Here is an 18,173-nt window from a genome sequence, read left to right on the forward strand (position 1 = left end):
TTAGATGAAAAAAGGACTAAAACTACCATATTTCACTCCTGAAAAATGCAAAAAAAACACATTTTTCGGGGACAACATTGGTGAAAAATTTTCAGATAGCCGAATGATAGAACAAAGAAGAATTTAGAGCGAGACAATTGACGGCTTACTTCACCTGGTTATTCCACCATGGTTCTGAGGAAGATGGATGCTTACGGCGTAGATGGTTATTTAAATTTGATGTGTTGCCAGAAAATTTAAAATTTTTTTTGCATATATGGCATTTAACTTCATTGCCATTTTTGGTAAAAACTCCCAAACGGAAGATCTCTTCAATCCAGGCCGCATTATAAATATCTACACAAATGAAATCGTTAAAATCACTTCCTCATTTAAAAATATTTAATAATTACCACGCTTAAAACGTTTGTCGATTAGGTTGACGTATGCTAAATTTATTTTAATATCTTTTTAACACCGATATATGCACAGCAAAAATTTAAATAGAACGAACGATTCGAAGAAATAGTAATGAGCGAATCATTCATACCAAAAACTAGTAGTTCGATAAAATAGTAATGAACGAATCATTCATAACTAAAACTAGTAACTCGAAAAAATAGTAGTGAACGAATCATTTATAACTAAAACTAGTAACTCGAAAAAATAGTAGTGAACGAATCATTCATACCTAAAACTAGTAACTCGAAAAAATAGTAGTGAACGAATCATTCATACCTAAAACTAGTAATTCGAAAAAATAGTAATGAACGAATTTCAAATGACTATCGAATGAATGAAAATTACTGAACCATCGAATAACTCGATAGTTTTCATTCGATAGTTCCCAACACTACCGACCACCCAGATAATTTGCGATCCACCTTTTAGGGTAGACCCTTACAGGTATTGCAGTAACGTGCCATGGTTGACCGTATCAAAAGCTTTTGATAGGTCTAGCGCAACGAGTACTGTTCTATGGTGGGGGTTTTGATTTAAACCGCAATTTATCTGATGACAGGCTAGCTGCAAATTTGCTTTGAAGTAGGGGAGCAAAATGGCTTCAAGCGTCTTGGCTACTGGCGATAGGAGAGATATCGGGCGATATGGCTCTCCTATCTTAGCTGCCTTAGTAGCGGGACCACCTTGGCCAGTTTCCATTTTTCGGGTATGACAATGGTGGAAAGATACAGGTTGAAGACATGTGCTAAATATTTGAAACCATCTTTCCCTAGGCTTTTAAGCATCGGCATGGTTATGCCGTCTGGGCCCACTGCTTTTGATGGTTTAGCATGACCGATGGCATCCTCAATCTCTTTGGCGGTGATGGTAATTGGTGATGCGCTGAATTTATGTGTATGTGCATGTCTGTTGGCCCTCCGTCTATCTTTGTCGACCGTAGAATGCATTATATATTGTCGGCAGAAAGCGCTCGCGAATTTTTTCGCATCCGACAGCACTTTATCGCCAAAGGCGATGGAAACTTTGTCATTGTGCCTAGACGGATTCGATAGGGACTTTACGGTGGACCAAAGTTTACCTACACCGGCAGAGAGGTTACAACCGCTTAGGTGCTCCTCCCATTTCGCCCGCTTGTGTTCATCCACAAGCAATATGATGCGTTGCTTTATATTCCTTATTTGGGGGTCGCAGGGATCGAGCTGTCTTATAAGGTCACGTTCTCTCGCTAAACTTGCGGCCTCCGCCGGGAAGTGGGGCCGAATTTCGGGAATTCTACCGGCGGGAATGAAACGAGCCGAGACGGATTCAATGACCTTGCGGAAAGCACGCTCCCCTTGGCGGGCATCAGTCGGGATAGGGAGGGCAGCAAAGCGGTTGTCTGTAAAGGATTTGTATTCGTTCCACTTTCGTTTTTTAAAGTTAATGAAAGTGCGTTTTTCTGTGACGATGAAGTCGACGGAACGCTCGAGCGAAATGAGTATAGGCAGGTGGTCGGATTCCAATGTTACCATCGGCTGCCAGTTGACGCAGTTTACGAGTTCTGCGCTCACGATTGAAATATCCGGCAAACTGTGACAGCTTCCTACCATACGTGTGGAAGCGTCTCCGTTTATTGTGCAGAACGTCGTTTCTTCTATTTGATCCGCCAACATCTCACCCCTACTGTCCACCCGCAAGTTTGAATGCCATAGATCGTGATGGGCATTGAAATCGCCTAAGATAATGCGATTGTTGCCAGTGAGTAAGGCGCTGATATTAGGGCGGTATCCACTGGGCAACAGGTGGCAGGCGGGATGTAGATGTTGATGATTTCTAGGTTTGCATCGCCTGACCGGACAAATAAGCCTTGACGTTCTAAGACACTGTCCCTGCGGTCGATGTCGGGATCAAATATATGATATTGCACAGAGTGGTGTATGATAAACGCGAGGCCGCCTCCATTTCCGCTCTGGCGATCTTTTCTGTGAACATTATACCCAGAACAGGTCTGCAATGCAGATCTTGCTGTGAGTTTAGTCTCTTGAATCGCAGCAATACTGATGTTGTGCCGCTTCATGAAATCGACTATCTCCGTGATCTTCCCAGTTAATCCATTACAGTTTAACTGCAGAATTCTGAAGTGCATAGGGGGAGACGTCGTCACTCTGGGAGTAAGTGGCGGTTGACTACGCCTGGGTTGTGGAAGGCCAGGACGCCTTGGGGTACCCGGTGTATTTGGGTATGCGGCCTGGCAACATGGCGCAATGAAACCCGTCGGGGGTTGCCGTCGCGGAGACCAGAACATCTAGGAAAGTTGCACCGTCCATGGCAGGAGCTGCATTGGGCGGATGTCGCAAACATATATATTCTGTGCTGGCAGACGGTGCAAAGGGAGCTAGGGAAGAGTCTGTTTCCCTGACCTACACAATTGCTGCCGGAAAAGAGGGGGAGAAGACGGGGGCAGGCGCTGATGCTCGGCATTGCTCCCGACTCTACTGCGGAGATTGTAGGTATGAGTGGGAGCAGCCGTGTGATTTGGTGGTGCCGTGGGGCGCGAGCAGCAGCGGGTACTAGTTGTGGCTTGCAGAGCAGCGGGGCTGCTGGAAGGTAGCGGGGGCGCTAAGGCGCAGACTACGGGACGTCCTAGGGCGTGAACAGCAAAGAGCCACAAAAGATTTATAGAAGTTACGTGGACGTCTGGTTTTGGTATCTAGCCCAGAACAACCTGTCCGATGCAACCATCCCTTACACGAGACACACTGACAAGAGTATGACCGTCCCAAAAAGATTCTTTTCCGGCAGATGCAGCAAAATCATTTCTCAGGACCGGGGTCAGGAGACGGACCCGGATTGGATTCGATACCTTCCCGGAGCAAGAGAATATGGAGCAGTCCCGCTGCAAGGAGCTACTGGGAGGATGACAATTTGTGGGAAGGACGCAACAAATTAAATGGGGTTACACTGAAATGGCAGTCCTTGGCCGGGAAAAATCCCGAGTCGCTCCGGTACATAGAACCGACGGGCTTGGGAAGCGTCTAGGTCACTTGGTGTTGTGCAAAATGGCTTTATTTGTAGGCACCTTTGTGGGAACCTTTTTCTTAATGAGTAGAACATATTGTGTGAAAGCAACCCAAAAACTCACGGGAGAACAAGGAACAACCAACAGGGTGACACTGTTTTCAGAAAAGAAAACGCCATAAGTGTTATACGCCAAATTGGGTATCAAACGAAAGATATTTCGAATATAAAAATACTTTGAATTAGGGTTGCCAACTTATTTTAATCATATTTATATAGTTGTGTTTCAAGAAACTTTAGCATTTTTGAGGCAAAGATACTATAGGTACAACAAATAATTTCTACACATGAATGTATGTACTTACTTTAAATCTGATAACTGTGGATATTTACAAATTCGAAAAGTTTTGGAATTTGAACCGACAACATATAATTTTCCATTTGGATGAAATTCCGCACAACGAACAGTCTGCACATCTGTTAATGTGGTGACAGTTAAAAATCTTGGTCGCTTTGGCTTGATCTACGTGTAGAAAACAAAAACAAACAAAAACGCACACAATACCATTTAGTTTTTATTAATAAGTGATCATTTAAGTTTTCATCTTTAGTAAAACTTTCTCATTATAGCAGTAAACTTGTGTACATAAACATATACCTTTCATGAACATGAAATGGTATATTAACTTTGGTCCGATGTTTGTAACGTTGAGAAATATAGAAGATAGACTCACCATTAAGTATACCGAATTGATCAGGGCGACGAACTGAGTTGATATAGCCATGTCCGTCTGTCCGTCCGTCTGTCGTATTTTGAGATATCTCAATGAAATTTGGCACAAGGATGTATTTTTGTATTATATTAGACATTTGTCGGATCCGGTAGGATCGGACCACTATAACATATATCTCCCATACAACCGATCGTTCAGATAAGACGATTTTGGTCATTCCTGCCGCAATTTAGAAGTATAAACGTGAAACTTCGTGATATATATTCTACTATATCATAGAAGATATCCTGGAAAAATCACTTTGATCGGAGCTATATATAGTATATATCCCATACAACCGATCGTTCACATAGAAAGATTTCTGGCCATTTCTCCTTTAATTAAGAAAGTATAAACATGAAACTCGGTGATATATATTTTTTAATACAAGCAGACCCGGCAGACGTTGTCCTGCCTGGAATTTTACTTTCCCTCATTTGTGTATATTTCACTTGAAATTCGCTAAATTTAACACTAAGTAAAACCCTTTTATTTTAATGCAGTATTCACAACTTAACTATTTTATCACTTGCACATTAACATTTTTGTGAAAGTTTAGCCAAAACACTGCTTCTCTTCAGGAATAATTAATTGTGGCACATGGTTTCACTCAATATATGACGCAAATGTGAAATTGTTTATACAATTAAATTGGTAAATTACAATTTTGATAAAATAATGTACTGCTTTTAATGCATGCTGCAAGATAGCTATTTTTTGAAGCCGCATAAATGTAGAACATGCCGAAAGTATATGTAAGGTGGCAGCAGATCGACATACATGCAGACAGACATCTACTTTCCATGTATTCAGTGTTTGCAAATATCTGGCTATTAGTTATTATTTTTATAAATGGACATTTTCTAATTCCGATTTTGAAGCAGTTATATATATGATCTGTCATGAAAAAGCTTCTCACCAATAATTCATCTGCCTATTACTGCGAAAATTCGTTCTTTCACGTGTAAAATGGGACTTGAATTGCAAAAACCCGTAACCTAGACCTTTTCAAAGACAAGCTGAAAATAACCATACAGATAGAAAAAACACGATGGTATTGAACTGACCCTATAAATTTGAGTTTTGTCCTCGAAGAATTTGATTTTATTAAATATAAGGCAAAGTACTTGTAGCAACCACGGCTAATACTACAAAATGTACGCTAAGATAGATAGCAACCCCATTGTTGCGGCTATTCATTTAGAATTTATTTATGTTTTTTTAAGAAATTCAGCCATTGCCAATCATTAAAAAAAAAAAAAAAAAATTCAGACATCTGGCAACGCCAATTTTTATTTTTTTCAAATGGACAATGGCGATTTGGATTCAAACTAATCTCGTTTTGATGGTTGTTATGACCAGCACTTGTTGAAGATATAAGCAACCTCAATCTGTCCACCAACTCATTAGGATTATCCCAATATTGATAAATATTTTCACGGCAATCGATTGATTTCAATAAACCTCTATCCCTTTATGAACGAGTGTGGATCATAATTGAATAATTTCCTGATAATATGTAAATATTTATACGATTTTGTCCCTTTAATTTGTATCTAATAAAATCTGTCGATAGGTGTGCAAATCACCCTTTTTATAATGTTGTGGTTTTCTATGAAATATTAACTCGAACAGACCTGGTGTCATTTTCCATTTATCTCTACCAATCTGTAAAACATTTTTAGAACTAAATTTTATTGGTTTGAGTCCAAATCGCCATTGTCCATTTGAATCTCTATTCAGACCATGCAATGTATGAAGCATTTTAGTTTGCTGGGAATATGCGCGGCTGGTTGTTCACAATTATTCATATAATTTATTTTTTCTTTAACGCCGATAACACTATCTATTTTTTAATTCTTCTAAAATAGCTCTTTTGTTATTCATTTTTTTAAAGCTTTTATAGTAGGGAACTTTATTTTTAGCACTTCTACATCTTTTTCCGTAGGATGTTGTTTCAACACAACGAAACGCATCAAATAATCCTCAATAATAGATAAATAGTCGTTTATATTACTTAATTCCTCCCCACATTGTAATGTGCGATTTCAGAATTTTCAATTTTTCAAACAATGAATTTCCAGCGTATTGACGTAAAATCACCCTAGTTCCAAATTGTAATAGAGTAGAGTTTCGTTAAACTTCAATCTGATTTCCATATGACGGAAGTCATATGCTGATCAAAGGAAATGAAAGAAAAGAGACAAGAATAAGGTTTGGCTTTCGTTCCGGTGATCGACATTCCTTCTTTTGGATTTGATCTTCACCCGAGACGAACGTCAAAAACCCATCAACCTTTTTGGTAACTTGAAAATTTTTTTTTGTGTTAATTTTTATAAGAAAAAAGTGTTTAGTAAATGCTAAATTAAATATTTTAATAAGTAAAAATAAAAATTTAGATATGTTAAAGCTTCCTTTAAAAAGGGTTTGGTGTACATATGAAAAGTGTGCGAACATTTTTGTATGTACATAAAACCTTATCTAAAGAAAAGTTCTTCCGAGGTAAAGCAAAGCTTGTGCCGAAATTATTTAATCAAAAACTTCATTAAATTTCACTATTCAAAAATTTTCGTAGATTTCGAATCTAAAGATTCAAAAAAAAATCCTTTCAACCCTCTTTTAGAAAGGTATACCTTAGTATAGGTTTCATTTTACTTTTTAGTAACTCCAAAAAAATATTTCCATTAAACTATAATAAAGAATTTTCTGAAATCGTAGATTATTCATGTGTGAGGCATACGTTTGGTGGGAGAGAAACCACTTGGGTATAGTTTCCACTCTACCACCACAAGCTAAAAACAATTTTTGCAAAAAAATACGAAGGAGAAGGCGAAAGAAGGGAGGAGATCGCCAAACCAACTAGTTTGAAACCATGCGAACGGAAGAATTCACACGATATCACGAGAATCACGAATTATATAAAAATCAAGTGCAGTTGTCTAATAAAAAAAATAAAAATTAATAAATTTGTTTAACAAATTAAAAGGCTGAATAAAAAAAAATAAATGTAAGGCGCGATAACCTCCGAAGAGATCTAAGGCCGAGCTTCTCTTCCAATTTGCGTCGTGCTCCTCTTGATTTTCCCTACAAATTGGCCGGACGGGACCTACATGTTTTATGCCGACTCCGAACGGCATCTGCAAAGCAGATGAGTTTTCACTGAGAGCTTTTCATGGCAGAAATACACCCGGAGTGCTTGCCAAACACTGCCGAGGGGCGACCCCGCTTAGAAAAATGTTCTTCTAATTGAAAAATCGTATTTCTAAAATTTTGATGTTGCTTTGCCCGGGAGTTGAACCCAGGGCATACGGTGTGATAGGCGGAGCACGCTACCTATCACACCACGGTGGCCGCCTGAAGGCTGAATATGTCAGCCAAAAATCAAGAATAATTCCCAAGAAATATAGAAAAAATAGGGGAGGAAAGTGAGGATATTTCCACAATAAGAGAACCATAAGAAAAAGTAAAAATGAAGGAAAAATTTTTAAGAAGTGCTATGTAAAAAAGTGAACATATTTACATATAGATATAAGAAAGCTATAAGGAAAAGCAAAAAATTTAAAAAAAATTTAAAGTGGAAATATGTAAAAAACCAAAACAAAGAAGGACAAAGATAAAGACCTATGTAGGCCGAAGAAAAGAAAGCACAGAGCATAAAGTGATTAAGAAAAAGTGAAATCAAAGTCGTTCAAAAAAAAAAAAAAAAATACAAACTATTTTCAATTGCTTATAATTGCTTTAAAATCATTAGAAATAATAAATTTTAGTGAATATGAAAAGAGAAAGCATATACTTTGGTTCCATTTCAGTTGAAATCAAAACGATGTGAAATGAAATAAATGCAACTGAAATTAAGTAAAACAATATTATTAGCTAAATTTCCAAAAAAGTAAATACGTAAATATCACAGCACAAAAACAAAAGTGTTTAAGCTTACGAAACAGTCTTACGATAGAAGCACTACACAAAAAGTATATATGTACATAAAAATTGTTCGAAAAGTTACGTTTAAAAAAAAAGAAAAAGGAAAAAACAAAAGGAACATTTTCATTTAGTGGCGTATATAGAAAACATAATATATATGCATAAGCGATTCTAAGAGCTAGAAAAGTTGTTCATGAAAGCGAAATAATAAGCCTTTGGTTAGGTCAAAATTTGTTAAAGTCCGGAGTTGAGTTTAAAAAGCTTAAACAATTTGGATAATTGAAAATTCAAAAAAAAAAAAAAAATATATATATAAAAAATATAATTAAAATATTCTGGTCACCCTAATTGTTTCTCGCGGTCATAACACATATACACATACATTACTTCTTTTACAAGCTGACCAACACGCATACATGGAAGCGCTTACATCGTGGGCTGTATCTCAATTCATGTAAGTTAAGATTGCTCAACTCATATAGTTGGTATCACTCCTCAGAGAGCACATCATTTTCAGTCAGACTGTATGATGTTAAATAAATTGTATTAAAGGGTTTCATGCAAACTCTTTGGTATGATGTTAAGTCGATGCGAACATTTTGTTGGATTGTGCTGATAATGTTTTATCAAAGAGGATAAATCAACAAGAGACATCACTTAACATGTTTGCTTCGAACCCAAACAACTTGCTGATTTATGCGGCAGTTACCCACCGACGTGTGCCGTACGTAAGGACGTTTGTCGTACGAAGCACGTTTGACCGAACTCTCAAGCCCGTAGGAATCAATGTGTGCGTCTGTGTACATGTACATAAGATATTTGTGTGTGTATTGTTTACAGATAAGCACTGTTGCCATTGACCATTTTGCATGTATGCTTATGGAAACATCAACTTTTTCCAATTTAATTTTTGGTATTGTAAAAGGCTGGAATACTATTAAATAAGTATAAATAGATTAAATATTTATAATCAGCACTTTTACATAATTATTTCGAATTATTTTCATAATTTTTCAAAATTTTATTAGGCGTTTTTGCATAAAATTGCAAACGGTCAAAAATTAGCGCACAAAAGTTTACTAGGCAACTCTGTCTAGTGAGAGAGCGATCAGCTGACACGTTCCTACGGAAAAAATCAAAATTGTTTTGATTTCTACGTTCCGGGCTACGTACGTACGGGCGTTGCACGTCGGTGAGTTTTCGTTTACATTGCACACTCATAAGATAGGTCGTGTCAGCTGACACATTTTTTCTACGTACGTTCGTGAGTAACCACGGCTTTAGATTGTGGTTACTGACATTTCTTTTTAATGCGGCAGTTACTCACGAACGTACGTACCAAAAACGTGTCAGCTGACACGACCTATCTTATGAGTGTGCAATGTAAACGAAAACTCACCGACGTGCAACGCCCGTACGTACGTAGCCCGGAACCTAGAAATCAAAACAATTTTGATTTTAGTTACGTTCCATTGAGACTTGAGCGAGATACGGATAGAAATTTAACATGCAAATGCAACAACAACGTTGTGATCCTGATATTTATCTGGTTCAATTTCTGATCCGTATAGCAGTTCTGTTCGTTTCGTTTTCTGTAGTAGATTTTTTGACAGCTAACCACTTTTGAGTTGGTAGCACTCATGGCTCAACTATATGGTTGGTTCATCTCTACAACAACAACATACATTTGTTCACATTGCCAAAATCAGAAGGGGGACTCATGAAAGCATATAAACTTATAAGGTGTAAAATTATATCAATTTACACACGCGGTTATATGAACGCACCTAGTAATACTCTTGATAAACTTGATTGTTTATCAGCTGTATTATTGCCAAACAAAATTTTTTTGATTGTTATACAAATTAAAAAATGCCAAGATTAAGTGAAAAATCAAAACTAAAACGCCTTTACTTGCTGATGTTGGAAATTTCTGATGAAAATGCCTGCTGTAATGTCTGCAAGGTTGCATTCCTTTGAGTTTACCGCGTTTACACAATGAAATGTGCGCGTAAATTTATACAAATTGTGTAAATGATTTTTCATACAAAGTTTGACAGCTTGTGCGTAAACTAGATAAATTTATACGTTTACACACTTTATAAGGCATTTATACGGTTACATGAGTCCCCCTAGAGTGTTGCAGTTAGGCGAATGGAATGGAATGAAAACATAAAACTTGGCAGCATTTGTATGTAGTAAGAAAATGTTGTAAATTCGTTGGTTTCATTTTAAGTTTGCCATCTCCTTCTGACAATCCCTACTACAGTGAAATGAAAAAAATAAAATCAGCTGGTGAGATGAGCCAACCATATAGTTGAGCCATTGTAGCACTGAACTAAATATGTGTACATTTGTGTATACATAAAAGAATTCGCCATATTTAAAAGCAAAAACACTGAAAGAGTAAGCAACTTGAAGATGATGTAAGGAAAATAAATAGTTTGCTTACGTGCGAAACTATTTAAATGTTAATAATTCTATCAGTATCTTAAAATTTTATGTACGTTTCTTCTTATTTTCAACAAAACAGATGTTTTATATTAGTGCTGCCAGTTCTCATAAAGTTGATCCAGATCGTTCCAATGAGATTTGAGCCAGAGCCAGAGCTCGATAAACCAATGGAACGGCCCTTTTTTCCGTAAGAACGTGTCAAATATGTAGGAATCAATGTATGCGTCTGTGTACATGTACATAACATATTTGTGTGTGTATTGTTTACAACAAAGCACTGTTGCCATTGGCCAGTTTGCATGCATGCTTATCGAAACATCAACTTTTTCCAATTTAATTTTTGATATTGTAAAAGGCCGGAATACATATTAAATATGTATAAATAGATTACATATTTATAATCAACACTTTTACATAATTATTTCCAATTATTTTCACAATTTTTCACACTTTAATTAGGTGTTTTTGCATAAAATGTGCAAACGGTCAAAAATTAGCGCACAAAAGTTTACTAGGCAACTCTGTCTAGTGAGAGAGCGATCAGCTGACACGTTCTTACGGAAAAAATCAAAATTGTTTTGATTTCTACGTTCCGGGCTACGTACGTACGGGCGTTGCACGTCGGTGAGTTTTCGTTTACATTGCACACTCATAAGATAGGTCGTGTCAGCTGACACGTTTTTTCTACGTACGTTCGTGGGTAACTGCCGCATAATGCGGCAGTTACCCACCGACGTGTGCCGTACGTAAGGACGTTTGTCGTACGAAGCACGTTTGACCGAACTCTCAAGCCCGTAGGAATCAAAGTGTGCGTCTGTGTACATGTACATAAGATATTTGTGTGTGTATTGTTTACAGATAAGCACTGTTGCCATTGACCATTTTGCAACAACAACAACCATTTTGCATGCATGCTTATGGAAACATCAACTTTTTCCAATTTAATTATTGATATTGTAAAAGGCCTGAATACATATTAAATAAGTATAAATAGATAAAATATTTATAATCAGCACTTTTACATAATTATTTCGAATTATTTTCACAATTTTTCAAACTTAAATTAGGCGTTTTTGCATAAAATTGCAAACGGTCAAAAATTAGCGTACAAAAGTTTACTAGGCAACTCTGTGTAGTGAGAGAGCGATCAGCTGACACGTTCTTACGGAAAAAATCAAAATTGTTTTGATTTCTACGTTCCGGGCTACGTACGTACGGGCGTTGCACGTCGGTGAGTTTTCGTTTACATTGCACACTCATAAGATAGGTCGTGTCAGCTGACACGTTTTTTCTACGTACGTTCGTGGGTAACTCACCGACGTGCAACGCCCGTACGTACGTAGCCCGGAACGTAGAAATCAAAACAATTTTGATTTTTTCCGTAAGAACGTGTCAACTGATCGCTCTCTCACTAGACAGAGTTGTCTAGTAAACTTTTGTGCGCTAATTTTTGACCGTTTGCAATTTTATGCAAAAACGCCTAATTAAAGTTTGAAAAATTGTGGAAATAATTCGAAATAATTATGTAAGAGTGCTGATTATAAATATTTAATCTATTTATACTTATTTAATATGTATTCCGGCCTTTTACAATATCAAAAATTAAATTGGAAAAGTTGATGTTTCCATAAGCATACATGCAAAATGGTCAATGGCAACAGTGCTTATCTGTAAACAATACACACACAAATATGTTATGTACATGTACACAGACGCACACATTGATTCCTACGGGCTTGAGAGTTCGGTCAAACGTGCTTCGTACGACAAACGTCCTTACGTACGGCACACGTCGGTGGGTAACTGCCGCATTATGAACTCTCAAGCCCGTAGGAATCAATGTGTACGTCTGTGTACATGTACATAACATATTTGTGTGTGTATTGTTTACAGAGAAGCACTGTTGCCATTGACCATTTTGCATGTATGCTTATGGAAACATCAACTTTTTCCAATTTAATTTTTGACATTGTAAAAGGCCGGAATACATTTTAAATAAGTATAAATAGATTAAATATTTATAATCAGCACTTTTACATAATTATTTCGAATTATTTTCACAACTATTCAAACTTTAATTAGGTGTTTTTGCATAAAAGTGCAAACGGTCAAAAATTAGCGCACAAAAGTTTACTAGGCAACTCTGTCTAGTGAGAGAGCGATCAGCCGACACGTTCTTACGGAAAAAATCAAAATTGTTTTGATTTCTACGTTCCGGGCTACGTACGTACGGGCGTTGCACGTCGGTGAGTTTTCGTTTACATTGCACACTCATAAGATAGGTCGTGTCAGCTGACACGTTTTTTCTACGTACGTTCGTGGGTAACTGCCGCATAATGCCCGGAACGTAGAAATCAAAACAATTTTGATTTTTTCCGTAAGAACGTGTCAGCTGATCGCTCTCTCACTAGACAGAGTTTCCTAGTAAACTTTTGTGCGCTAATTTTTGACCGTTTGCAATTTTATGCAAAAACGCCTAATTAAAGTTTGAAAAATTGTGGAAATAATTCGAAATAATTATGTAAAAGTGCTGATTATAAATATTTAATCTATTTATACTTATTTAATATGTATTCCGGCCTTTTACAATATCAAAAATTAAATTGGAAAAAGTTGATGTTTCCATAAGCATACATGCAAAATGGTCAGTGGCAACAGTGCTTATCTGTAAACAATACACACACAAATATGTTATGTACATGTACACGGACGCACACATTGATTCCTACGGGCTTGAGAGTTCGGTCAAACGTACTTCGTACGACAAACGTCCTTACGTACGGCACACGTCGGTGGGTAACTGCCGCATAAGGCTGTTCGCAAAAACACGGCGAAAACCACGGTTGCCACTTCGGACTATGTTTGGTGCGCTGGTACCTTCTTGTCAATTTTGGTGCTTTTTAAGCAAGTAGCCACGATTTTGATATTTTTGTCTTTTTCATTACTGCACAGATTCAAAAATCGTTCAATCATTTAATGTTAGCAGAACAAAGGCAATTCCGGCACATAAAGGGGTAATGTCGGATTTTACAAAAAACAAATTTTGTAGATAGTTGATGAAACAATGGATTTGTCAGAACGAGAGGTCTTGTTTTGGTGGTTAGATATTTCGATCTATTAAATTAAAAATTTATTTCAAAATCACGTGTGCCTCTTGGTAATTTTATAAAGCTTGCCATTGATGGAGCCAATAAGATGGCCAGCGAAAAAATAATTGAAAACAAAATTTTACATTTAGTGCATTCAAGCGAATCGACTTGAACTAGGTAACCTGTCACTCTGCAAAATGGCTGAGTTTGTACCCCTATTCTTCTTCTGTAAGAAATATTGCCACGATTTTGTTATGCCACAATTTGTATGCTGCCACAACTTTGTTACGAGAAATTATCTCATTAATTCTCATACATCAGATGATGAATAGCACTGTGATATTGAAATATTTTGGGTCTTATTTATGTATATGGGCAAGTAGCCTTTAACTTTTAGCTTTTATTCTTAGTGGCGGCCACCGTGGTGTGATGGTAGCGTGCTACGCCTATCACACCGAAGATCCTGGGTTCACGCCCCGGACTAAGCAGCATCAAAATTTTAGAAATAAGGTTTTTCCGTTAGAAGAAAATTTGTCTATGCTGGGTTGCCCCTCGGCAGTGTTTGGCAAGCACTCCGAGTGTATTTCTGCCATAAAAAGCTCCCAGTGAAAACTCATCTGCCTTGCAGATGCCGTTCGGAGTCGGCATAAAACAAGTAGGTCCAGTCCCGCCAAAAATTAAAAAGGAGCACGACGCAAATTGGAAGAGAAGCTCGGCCTAAAATCTCTTCGGAGGTTATCGCGCCTTGCATTTATTTATATTTATTCTTAGCTTTGAAAATTTTTATTTCGCTTCTATTAGCCTTTAATTTTTGTCCATATAGCTTTTTTTCTGCAAAAAAGTTCTGGCAACACTGCTCTAGTGTTTTGGCATGCGGCGAAAATTAAAATGAAAAGTGGAAAGCAACTGTCAGTAAACCCAATCTTTTGTAGCGAGTGTTTGATATCAAACATACGAACTGACGTCTCTTTTTATGTATGCTCTTTGTGTTGTGTCAAAAACTAACATAATTGCTCCTGGGATTTCGCACATATCAAACATATTAACCCGTAATCAAAGTCGAAATAAAATAGAGTTTTATTGGTTTAAACATGTTTTTAAATATCATTTTAAGTCTGCTATAGTCCACTTAAACACTATTTTATCTCTAAAAAAGTATTTTAAATTTAAAATGACATGCGCGATTTTAATTTTTTAAAATAGATGTTAAGTTGTCGGTCTGCTGTCAAAAATTGCGAGAAATTAAACAATTTGCTATTTAAACGCGATGAACTTAAAGGGAAGTGAAAAAAGGCTTCCCCGACAAGCAAATATACGTCAAGAACTAATTTATTCGTATTATTATATTTCTGACGAAAATTACACAATTTGTGCGATGGTTACTTGGCTCCACATATGCGAGATATTTAATTAAGACAATTTTAAATAATTACAATTTTCACCAGTACTAATAAAAGAACAATTTCTTATTTTCGACTTCTGATGATTGAATTATTATTACAGAATTCTTGAATTCTGCTGGGATTTCCTTTTGTGTTTTACATTTCCCTTTAAATTTGCCAATTCCTCTTAAAAGAAAGCGTGAAATAAAACACGGAATACAACAAGAACTAACAACAAAAAATTTTAAGATCTGCTTGGTACGGGCGCTGTTGTACTTTTCCCTCCTTTTTCACCTCTTCTGTCATGACCGACTTGAGTTCAATTATATTAATAAAAGGGACTTACACTTTCCAGGTCAATGTACAATGGCTATACTATACTATACTAAACTCGCTTTATTTATGCTGATTTTGCGAAGACAAACCTAAATTTGATTTAACTTGATTATCATTGAATTTCCTGCATACTTATTAGTATCGAGGTTAGAGATATCCCTATTCGGTTTCGGGTCTATTAAATTAAACGGCTCTAACGGTTAGGACCACCTAACATTTAAGATTTGCATCATTTTGGCCATCACATCTGTCTTAATGAAAACAACTTTTCTTTACAACATTCTTACAAACTATATAAACTATTCAACATGAGGTATTAGTGTATGAGTGGATAGCCTTGTTGTTTCCTTTGCTTTAAGGAGCCCAAATCCGCTTTAACTACTTATTCGTTTATGGTGCGAGATTTAAATAATTTTATAAGAACAATATTAAATAACTTTTCTTTAAATTAGTATTTTCATGTTCAATTAAAAGACAGCGAATTTTTACAAAACGTTTGCTAATAACTTTTAAATACAATTGAATGATAATTATCCGCCACCACAGTAGCCCGTTTCTGTAACCTTGCGTTATAATAACGAACGATTTGCTATCGCAAGGTATGTATCGCTTTCGATATGAAAAGTGTTTCTGTAATGCACTCAATTCACCTTGCGATATAATAGTGGTGAGTTTTTATCATATCGATGGAACAATCGAAATGGAACATAGGATCTGTCACCAATAGCGAAAAAGATATAATCAGCCCTATTCTTGAATCCATCGTAGAAAATCTACGAATACAACCCTCCGCTACGAATACGAAGAATTTGCTATCACTGAACTCATGTGAAACCGAAAAAAGTGCTGCCAACATATAATGTCAAATTTTGATTATTCGAAGTCAGCTGAGCGATTGTAAATAAAAAATTTCAATTTAAATATTAGTTTAAAATTGCATTATATCATTTAAAAAAAAAGTTTAGTGCTCAAAATGGATTCTATATCATTTGCAGCTTTGTTAGAAGAAAATGAGCAAGAAAGGTGTGATTTAAAAATTGCGAGGAGTCTTGAAATTAGAAGAGGCTATTTATGTGAAAGGATCCGTGTTTTAATGAATTTATAAAGGTTTTAAAAAATTGTGTTTTATAAAAACTTTCCGCCTAAACAAGGCTACGTTTACCTACGTGCTCGGTTTTATAAATGAAGGAAGTACACCGTTCGGTGGGCCATGTTCAATAAGTCCTATAATTCGCTTAGCATCGGTAAAACTTTTTTTTTTTGCGGAAGGTAGCTATCAGCACGGAGTTGGAAAAGAATTTGACTTTCCGATGTGTCAGACCACATTTTCCAAAGTTTTGAAAGATGCCTTACTAATTTTCCAAACGCGGCTATGTCCACAATTGATATACTTATATATGACCAACGAAGAGAAACGTAGCGTAAAAAGGGAGTTCTACGAAAAATATAGGTTCCAGGATGTAATCATGTTTTATAGTTTTTGCAATAATTGCCATTATTAGAAGACCCTTAAAAATTAAAATAAATATTTTAGTAATTTAATTTTAATTTAATTCTTTTAAGCCTTCCTCCAAATCTGTGAAGCTAAGTTGCCGATATGCATACGTATTACAAAAGCCTTACTTTTTTCCAGATAGTTGCATCTTTTGTTGGTGGCGCAATACTATTGGCAATGTTTTCCCAAAATTTGTTAACCTCCTCCGTTGGGCACTTTGTAAAGCCTAGCGCCATTTCAGAATCCTTCTGTAATAGGTCAAGTAAGCAGGAACATTGTTGGCGAGTTGCGAAAATTTTTGACCTATTATAACAATAGATTGTAATTAAATTAGTATACATATCACTTTTAATAATATACTTATATTTTATTTGTTTAATATCCCTTTTTATTCTGAATTTTTAATTATTTTACTTTTTCCCGCAAACTGATACGCGTCGTAGAAAATTTGTACGAAACTCTACGATTTCACAGTTCGAGTGTGTTCAGTGAAGGCTTTCTACGAATTTCGAACTTACGATGGATTCAGTAAACGTACTTTCGTAGAATTTACGAAAATCGAGTATGCGATGGATTCAAGAATAGGGCTGAATAACAAACACAAATTCTTTTTAATCGCAAGAGAAGAAGTTCAAAATTCATTATATAAATTATGAACTTTTGCTTAAACTGTTATTATAAGTGATTTACAATCATCCCTTGACTATAATAATAAAAGAAAAATATTGTGCTACAGGTATTTACTTTGCGACGTGTTAGCTGCTTAGGCACGTCTGAATGTTGCAAGTATATTACCCTTATACGTTTGTTAACCTTGCGATTTAAGAGGGAATCTAAGCGTCCTCTTGCCATCTATTGGAATTGGAATATTCAATTCCCAAAACCGGAAAAAAATAAAGTTTTTTTTATCTCGATCGGGCAATTCCTGGATATATTGCAACTACTTCAAAAACGTCCATAAATACAACAACGACAACCTTCCGAACTAAAAGCATACACCACGGAGTATCCAAGTAAGTAATCTAACATTCAACAAAAAAACTATACTTCCTCACGCAATAGCAATGGCAGCATGTAACATCACACGGCAACGCCTCAGATGGAGCCAAGTACTTTATTGAAAACCTTTTGTTTCAAATATATGAACTCTTTGACGACCAGAATTTAGTTGATGTGACATTCAAATTAACAAATCCATCTTCCTTGTAAGTAAACTTTCATTTGAATTAACGCTATTGCAGCTTGTATGTCACATACATTAACTACGCTTGTTATATATGTA

At 36.3% G+C, this 18,173-nt stretch overlaps 1 protein-coding gene across 6 annotated transcripts in view; it reads left to right on the forward strand.

Annotated features, from left to right (window-relative positions):
* Positions 1-18,173, forward strand: part of SerT (Serotonin transporter) — a 258,831-nt gene that overhangs the window by 12,061 nt on the left and 228,597 nt on the right. For 3 of the 6 annotated variants that reach the window (XR_010950726.1, XR_010950727.1, XR_010950730.1), the window contains exons 1-2: positions 2,882-8,589; positions 17,628-18,096. The gene's annotated coding sequence lies outside the window, so the exon portion shown is untranslated. Of the gene's footprint in view, positions 1-2,881; positions 8,590-17,627; positions 18,097-18,173 lie in introns of those variants that run through there. The other 3 variants (XR_010950728.1, XR_010950729.1, XM_067772402.1) reach the window with 3 other exon arrangements.

The sequence above is a fragment of the Eurosta solidaginis genome, chromosome 3 (assembly GCF_040869045.1).
Source record: "Eurosta solidaginis isolate ZX-2024a chromosome 3, ASM4086904v1, whole genome shotgun sequence".
NCBI lineage: Eukaryota > Metazoa > Arthropoda > Insecta > Diptera > Tephritidae > Eurosta > Eurosta solidaginis.